Raw genomic sequence first — 9,106 nt, 5'->3', positions numbered from 1 at the left:
GGGATCACTTTGGGAAGAGTTGTGTGATTTGGCTAGATGAGACTCTGGGCAGCCATTGAGTCCCTTGGCTTTGAAAACCTAGATGTTGCTGCTTCCCTCTCTGGTAACTAACTACGTATGGATGTAATGGTCAGACAGCTGGAAGCCCTGTCTCCTGAGCTGTGTTATTTTCTGCAGTAACTTCTGTTTGTATTTTCTGAAGTTCAGGGTGCCAACTTTTTCCCCAAACTAGGTAAATGATATATGCTTGATTGATTAAAGCAAGATTGTTAACCCATTTTGAATTGCTTTCCTTTAGAAAAGCAGATCTAAGAACCTGTGCTAGCAGCCGTCCTGGGTATGCTAGGGTGTTTACTGCTACATCTTATAGAAAAATCGCTTTCTAACTAATAGACACTCACTCTTCCTGCTCCAAAGGTGTATGGATTTCCTCTATTTGAGAGTGTATTGTTCAACCTGGATATCAGGTGGGATGAATACATATACCTACACAAGTTTTTGACTTTGCTTACATTCCTTAACACCTGTTGACTGATTAGCCATGAGGTACACCCCCCTACACACACCCACACACATGTGCACACACATAAATACAAACACACACCCACACACGTGCGCAACACACACACACACACACACACCCATATAACCAGCCTGAATTATCTTGACAAGAAATACTTTCTGCCCTCTTGTTTATTACCTACTCTTGAATAGCCTTTAGTTCCAGACAGCTAAAACTAGCCATAGGACTGGAGTGAGCTCCTGATTTCTCCTGATTTCCTTTGGCCAGTGGGAATAAACTTTGCAGCACTTTTCCTAGGTGGTAGTCAGGCTGAATGTGTTACATCACCCTTGGCTCATTTCAACCCTTTTCTGTGGACTCATACAATCAGTGCAATTTGAAGAGATCATTAATACGGGGCTAGATGCAATTCTTTAATACCTTATGAACACAAACACCTCTTTTGATAGAGGTAGCCTTATGACATTGCCATAATCTATGTGATTAATAATTTTCATTCCATGGTTTGTCTTCAAATTAGACCAAAAGGTAGAAACAGAAATAATCTAATAGGGCCACATTATCTAACCAGAACTGTACACAGATAAGAGAGATACATTTCTTGATTTCTACTTTTCCCTAGTGATTTAACAACTTGGCATGGTGTAGCCAGAGGAATAGTGGAGTTGAAGTCTGAGAACTTGGGTTTGAATTCTGCCACTGATAATACCTGTGTAACCATGATGCAAGTCACTTAACCTCTCTGGTCCTCACTTTCCTTATCTATAAAATAAGAAGATTGGACTGATGATCTCTGATATCCCTTATAGATATGTTTACAATCCTATGAATTTTCCTTACTTGATATAATTATTGATTAAAAACATATACCATGTGGCATATGATTAGGTATGAATGAGAGTCTGACACTGCCTGGGCCAGTCTGAGTGAGCTATTCATCTAGACCTTAATATCCTTTATTCAGAAAAAAAGTGTTGGACTACTCATCCTACAATGTTCCTCCCAAAGTTCTATGATCCTAAATACTTGAAGGTGTCTTCATGGATCCACATTAGAACCCCTTCCTTCTAGTGACTTGTCCAGGTAGAACAACTTGGATGTTCCCTGCATTTTCTTTGTGGTCACTGAAGTATTAAGAAGGCATTTTAGCCTTGGGTTTAGTGAAAGTATGAAGGGAGAGATGGAATGTCATCTCCATAGCTAGAATATAGATTGTGAGAAGGGATGTATTCTGAAAATAGCCTAGAAATATAGATGAAATTAGATGGTAAAGGCTTTTAAATACCAAAGAAAGCATTCCCATTTTTACCCTATTTTAGACACAATTGGGATCCACTGGAGCTTTTTTGAGCAAGGAAATGACATGGTCAGATCTGTTCCTTAGGAATATCAATTTGGTAACAGTATAGAGCATGACCGGGAGAGAGTAAACACTTGAGGCAGGGAGAACTTTTTGGTGGTTAGGACAGTAGCGTAAGCAGGATGTGGGGAAGGCCAGAGCTAGTATGGTAGTGTGAGGGAAGAAAAAAATGGAGGAGGAGGCTGGGATAGTAGGATCAAGAAGAATTGGATGTGGTAGGTGAGAACCATGAAGAGTTGGGGATTACTCCAAAGTTGTGAATGTGGGTAAATGGAAGGATGGTGATACTCTTGAGGGAGATAGGAAATTAGGAAAAAGGGTGCTTCAAAGCTTGTTTCTAGACAAATATACAACATAAAGGAAGAAATTCAAACAAAGATGAATGGTGATGACTTAAAGTGACTTACCATAGGGAAGACACATTCTTAAAGTGACTTACCACAGGGAAGACATACTCTTCTATGTGTGTTTATTACTTTACCTTTCTCCTATTCATTTGCAGGGAAAACTAAAAAAAAAATTATTTTGGTGCAGAGAAAAGCGGGAGGCTTCAGATCCAGAAACCTGTTGGCAGTTTGTTGAGAGGGAAGTCCCTAAGATATTCATTTCTGAAGGGATGAGTTCTGGTAGCTGGATATAAAGTAGGAGTTTTGAAGTCTTTTCCAAATAGATTTTTTGACTGAAATTTAAAGGATCAGATTTACACTTCCCAAATGCAAAAGCTCAGTCCCTTGGCTCAAAATTCACCACATGTGGGGGAGCACAAAAAATGTATATAGTACCTGGGACACTTCCCTCTGGCATATAAGGCACCTAGAAAAGCTATCTCAACTTCAAAATTTGCCACAGGTCTTCGTTCACCCAAAATGGATGGAGGATCGACACAGAAGTGAGTAGGAAGTTTAGATTAGATATAAACAACACTGCAGGCACTACTTAGCTAACTGGTTGCTCTGTGTTCCAAAAGAGTTGGAATACTGGAGATAAAGCTCTCTTTTTTACAGAGGAAAAGACTGTCATAGCCAAAGCTCTGAGGACAGGAAGATTCTCCTCTGGGGAGGAAATTAGCCAAAGGTTTCATACTGAGCATGTGAGAGCTCTGTTTCTCTAAAAGTTCTAAAGTTTATGCTAATGACCTCTAAGCTAAAAGAATGATGACAGAGGTCTCTGATTCTTCTTATGGAGAAGATGGGGCACCTCAGCTGAAAATTCTAGTGGAAGCGCAAAGACTTTTCACAACCTTGTGACACCTAGTTGAAACAGTGTGAGTTTGAATTGTTTGTCCTTCATTCTTGAAGAGGACCAATGACATCATGAGAGTGAGGCAGAGCTGTGTAAAGTCATCAGCCTTACTCTTTCCTCCAGAGTCATTGGAATCCAAAGTCAAGATGAGTGGTGATGGACACCTAGCTTCAACAAGAAACAATGACAAGACCAAGGGAACCTTGACAAGCAGTACCCATGAGAGACCAGTGGGAAGCAGAGGCTCTACATCTGGCAGAGACTAAAAGCAGGACTAGTCAGAGTCCTGGAGTCACAAAAACAAGAGGGATTGGTGGCCTTGTACCATCAGAGGTATGATTTGTGCCTTTATATTTCTACTCTGGCCACACATGCACTCTTCCATGTGTGTGCCCTGGTCATATATGTTCTATATGTGTGCCCCTCCATATAATGTGCTCCATGACTTAGACACGTGTTTTCTCTGTGTCCGCACTCCTTCACCCTCACTTTCCTTAGGTGTGCCCACTCTTTCCACTGATGTTTTATGTAGTGGGAAATTGTGTTCTAGATTTTTTTTGGGGGGTAATATTCTATAGTTAATTTTTCTCCCTATGTTGCTTTATTAAATGATTTTGTTTTGAACTAATCGTGTCTATTTTCTGACTAGCAGAAGTAAATACATTGGTAGGGATTGTGAGCTGTGATTTTGAATGAATCAAAAACCTGCAGCCAACTTTAAACTGGCATATCCATGGTGGGGGCCCTAAATGCAAAAGGAAAGTACCTGAAGTACTCTTATCTACTTATCTGTGCTTCCCCAGGCCTGAAGGGCCAAAGCTTCTGTATTGGGAAGTCTAAATCTGATACTTTAAATTTAGATGAGAATTACTACAAAGAACCAGATAATTTTTCAAAAAGTTTTCAGCCATTGGGTCTTTTTACTAGTTGGCTAAGGTTGGGACACTGGGCTTTGAATCTTGTATTCAGAAGACAATCTAGCTCTAATGCCCCACTTTGCAGGTGAGGAAACTGAGACCTGAAGAGGGAAACAGCTAATTAGTGGTCAAGTTGAGATCTTCAAAACCAGTCTCTTTTCTACTACAAGGTGGTGATTCCATATAGCTAAATTCCTATTTTGTCCTTGTAACATATACATATACATGCTTTCTCTCTCTCTCTCTCTCTCTCTCTCTCTCTCTCTCTCTCTCTCTCTCTCTCTCTCTCTCTCTCTCTCTCTCTCTCTCTCTCTCTCTCTCTCTTTCTATATCTCTCCATATATATGTGTATATATATATATATATATATATATATATATAGTCATCTTGACTGAGCTGCAGAGGGAGAGGCCTGATTAAAGAGGCAATAATTAATTTAATTAATATTTATATATTGAGGTTTACTTCTTCACTCTGACATCAATTAGTGCTAAGCGCCTACTTCTCAAAGTAATTGAGCTCAGACTTAATAGAAGATATTTAGCTCTTTAGAACTGATGTAATCAGGAAGGGTCAAGAAGACTCCCATTCATACCTTCTTAGTTGTCATTTCTGCTGTGCTCCAAGAACTATACAACTTATTATTCTCTTCTGCTTTGGATTTCCGGACCCAGCACAAGGTAGAGAGAAATCAGAAAAGTAGTAACTGTTAATGAAGTTAATATGTTAACATATATTATTCAATATATGATTTAACACTATTTTAGGTACTTTAAAATTTCTTAAATTTATTTTGTACTTAATTTATGGGATGAAACAAGCATGAAATTAATGCCCTGAAATGTATGGGTGTCTGAAGAGGAGGCTTCTGGGAAATCTGGAGAACTGAATTACTGACCTAGTTGCTCTATATATATGATGTGCTGCACAAGAGGAGCTTTTCTGTAGGTGCATTTCTATGTTCTACTGATGAATGAATTCTGTTGAGAAAATATTTTGTTATTGTAGATAGTAATTATTTTAATTTTAACAAGTTTTACTTTTTTGTATCTGAAAAATGAATGTATACCCTTTTCCTCCTGACAATACAAATTCCATCCATTCTTTAAAAACTAATCTAAATTCTCCATCATGAATTTTTCTTTGGATCTTCTAGCCTATATTAATTTCTCTTTTCTCATAATTCTTATAGCTCTTAGAGTCTGTACTACACAATACGATATTCGACTATTGATTTCCTATGTAGATGCTTTATCTTCCCAATGAGATGGTGAATTTCTTGAGGAGAAGGGTCACATTTGGATGTGTCCCCTATAGCTGAGTGCTACTCAGTAAATACTTGGTATTAGAAATTAGAGTTACTTGGAATTAGTCATACTAAGGGAGAGTGAGTGGGGTTTTGCTAACAGCACTCAACTACTTTGTCAGATAAAAAAAACAGCTAAACATAGCACCTAATTTATTAAAATAGTAAGTTATCAGATAGCATGCTTCCTTATTCTAGTATGGAATTTGAGATGAGCTCCTCTCTGCCCTAGTCCCTTGCCTGCCCCCTTCCTTGGCAGTGGCCTTTGTAACAAACAGCCTCTCTGTCTCTCTGTTTCTGCCCATTGGGTTGGTGTCTTGGGTCTTTCCCTATGGAACCTTGTGTTCTTAGTTCTGATCTAATATACATACAACCCTATGCCTCCAACTACCCCGGCTCAACTTAATTATTTTTAAACTTGATTTGAGGGTCCCTCACCTGATGTTTCTTCAAGAACCATCTCACCTTGTTTATATAAAAATTTCTAGTTGTATCTCTGCTTAGGAGTGGACCCCCTCCACTCTCCAAATTGTCTTTTTTTTTTTTTTTTGACAAAGAGAGCTTATGGAATGGCCCTGGAAGCATTAGGTGTTAGGAATCTTAGGTTTTTGTATTGCAAAGGGTTGAAAAACTATCCCTTCTACAAATCACATGTTTATAGTACTTGGGGAACCCCTGCTCCAGGATGAAGAGAATCTGGTTTTAGCAAATGAGATATTCCCATTCTCTGTGCTCAGGCCAAACCTGTTTCTGAATAAAGGTAGTAGGGAGGCATCAGCAGTGGTGGAAGGGTCTCAGGGGACCACGTGGTCCCCTACCTCAGGGGGCTGAGGACTGTGCACTTTGCTTCCTCACTCCCTTCTTTCCTGACAGCCCCCACATTTCCCAGTAGGCCACGAGCACAGGGACTTCTCTGCCAGTGGGTGTGCTAGGAATAGAAGGCTGACAGATGATGGGCACTGTGCTAGAGCAGCAGAACTGAGAGAATGGAAAAACTGATCCCACAGGAGGTTGGTTGGTCCACCCTGCCAATTCAGCTGGAGCTGGAGGAAGCGCTTTCAAAACAAAATGTGTCCAGGCTGGCAGAACAGAGCAGGGAAGCTTGCCAAGGCTTGCAAGCTCACTATCTGAGACATGGTTAAATCATAGATTTTTAAACATCATTGCACCTCTAGACTAGCTTTTGTGTCCTTGCCAATCCTCAGTATGATCTGGACTAAGGCTGTTTAGGTAAAGGTCAGAGGGAACAGTCCTGTGTCCCAGCCATGCCAGGATCTTTTGCTACATAAGACAGTCTGAAGTGAATACCCTAAGTGGTTTTTAATCTTAGTAGGGAGCTTTGTAGGTACATTAGTATTAAATGAGATGAGTGATTTCATTAGGGGGCAGCTAGGTGGTACAGTGGGCCCAGAGTCAGGAAGATCTGAGTCTGATTCAGCCTCAGCTACTTACTAGCTGTGCGACCCTGGGCAAGTCACTTAACCTCAATTTGCCTTAGTTACTCATCTGTAAAATGGGAACATACTGTAGAAAGAAATGGCAAACCACCCTGGTATCTTTGCCAAGAAAACTTTATGTACAAGTCCATGGAGTAGTGAAGAGTCGGACATGACTTAATGACTGAACAAGTGATTTCATTGGTATATAGAACTCCTTTCTGGTCAATAAACTCCCTCTACCAGTGCAGATAAATACCTGTTGTACAATTTAAAGCCTCAAGCCTCAGAGAGTTGCCTGGGAACATGAAGAGGTTAAGTGACTTGCCTAGGGCCACATAGCCACTGTTAGCCAATCATGAAACATTTATTAAGCATCTACTAAATGCAAGGCATTGTGCCTTGCCTTGGGAGTACAAATAGGAAAAAAATAGCACACAAGACAGGGAGCAGGGGAAAAGAGATAGAAGGTACCCATGGAGGGGCATGATGGAGGAGTCCAGAGGAATACAGCAGGTGGGAAATGAGAATTGGCTACCCTGGGTATCCTTCTTAAGTGGAGGTTCTGGAAGGAGCTCTCAATCCTCCAATCAGAGGGGGGATCCCAGGGGGAGAGGTAATCTGGTTCCTGAGGTATAATAGAGAAAAGGAGAAATCTAGAGAAATGTAGCCAGGTAGGAAATGCCCATAATACTTTTGAACCATCTATCTATCTCTGAAGTCATGTTTCTATCTACTATACCATATTGCCTTCAGGAAATTAAGGATTTTTAATTTTATAGGTGAGAAGTATTCTGAGGACTGAAACCGTTTTAATGAATTATCTTCCTCTCTTAAGTATGATGTCCTTTATAAGAATCAATCAATTGATCAATAAGTGTTTATTTTTTGCTTTTTTTGGAGTGGGGAAGGCAGGGCAATTGGGGTTAAGTGACTTGCCGAAGGTCACACAGCTAGAAAGTTTTAAGTGTCTGAGGTCATATTTGAACTCAGTCCTTCTAATTCCAGGGCATGTGCTCTATTCACTGCACCACTTAGGGCACCCCACAATAAGCATTTATTAAGTGTCTACTATATGTCAAGCACAATTATGGTTTCTGGAGATTCCAATATAAAAGCAAGGTAATCTCTTCTCTTAAGCAGCTCATGTTCTACCAGGGAAATTGCAGGAAGATTTAATTTCCTCATTTTTAAAATGGATGGGCTGACATAGGTCCTTTCTAGCAAACATCCTGTGACTTAGCATGGAGGAAGGGGCAAAGTGGGGAGAGGGGCTGAATATTCATTTGAAGATATATATTTAAATCTGTGATCTAGAAGAAGGATTAAACTCGTTCTACTCAGTCTCAGATGGTAGCAATGGGTGGAAAATTATAGCAAGACACTTCCTAGCAATTTGAGCTATCCCAAAGTGGAATGGGCAGCCTATGGGTAGATAATGGGTTCCGCCTTATTTCAGGTCTTCAGGTAAAAATTGGATGAGCACTACTTATTCCTATCCAGGTACAGATAAGATCAAATGCCATCTGAGTTCCATCTCCAACATTTTGTGCCTCTCTTGTGATTCTAAGAACCCTGTTGAGTTGAATTTCTTCAGTTTCACAGGTGACACCCATATAGAACTCTCAAAAGGACTACTCAGAGCCATGAAGCCCTAACACAAGTTATCTCAGTTGGGAAAAAGTAAACCTGTTTCACCAGTTGACTTCATCTCTTTTTCCAGCAACCTGGAAAAACAAACAAACCCCTGGTAAAGTAAGGCCTTTTCCCCTGGAGGTGTTGGTAGGGTGGGGTGAGAAGAGTGATATTGTTAGAGGAATCAGTTGTGACCTGCTTGGAGGAGATGAAATAAATTGAGACTTAACTCTCGCAAATAGATCTTTGAAATAGCAAGTTCAAAAGAAAGGGAATTCATTGATGCAGATCAGGGCTGATTAGAGTTCATTTGAAGGAGGAAAAGGAGCTTTAGAAATTTGCAAGCATTGACCTGATGCTGGCTGAATTATGTAAATTGTGGTTAGATCTCGTTCTGCTTTTCATCCTAGGAAAACTGAAAAAAAAAAAAAGGTGGAGAGAGGTTAGGGAGGACTGAGGAACTTTTATGCAGGAAAAAGAGAAAGGGAACACAACAAAAATGAATTAAAACTTTAAAAAAATAAGGAAAAACAAATGACTCGAAGTGACAATAGGAAAGTTCATTTTAGAAGGTATGCTCCCTCCCTCTCTCACTTGTCTCCTTCCTTCCTTTCCTCCTTCCTTCCTTCCTTCCTTCCTTCCTTCCTTCCTTCCTTCCTTCCTTCCTTCCTTCCTTCCTTCCTTCCT

General features: G+C 40.1%; 1 long non-coding RNA gene across 1 annotated transcript in view; it reads left to right on the top strand.

Annotated features, from left to right (window-relative positions):
* Positions 1-3,272: 3,272 nt before the first annotated feature.
* LOC138142324 (uncharacterized) overlaps positions 3,273-9,106 on the top strand; it is a 23,408-nt gene continuing 17,574 nt past the window's right edge. The window contains exon 1 of the long non-coding RNA XR_011163410.1: positions 3,273-3,458. This is a non-coding gene — a long non-coding RNA (uncharacterized lncRNA). The remainder of the gene's footprint in view (positions 3,459-9,106) is intronic.

This window comes from Petaurus breviceps, unplaced genomic scaffold (assembly GCF_028583685.1).
Source record: "Petaurus breviceps papuanus isolate PSGF00001 unplaced genomic scaffold, PetGlider_PUasm1.0 90564, whole genome shotgun sequence".
Taxonomy (NCBI): domain Eukaryota; kingdom Metazoa; phylum Chordata; class Mammalia; order Diprotodontia; family Petauridae; genus Petaurus; species Petaurus breviceps.
The sequence above is the reverse complement of the archived record's forward strand: the minus strand, read 5'-3'. Positions and strand labels throughout refer to the sequence as shown.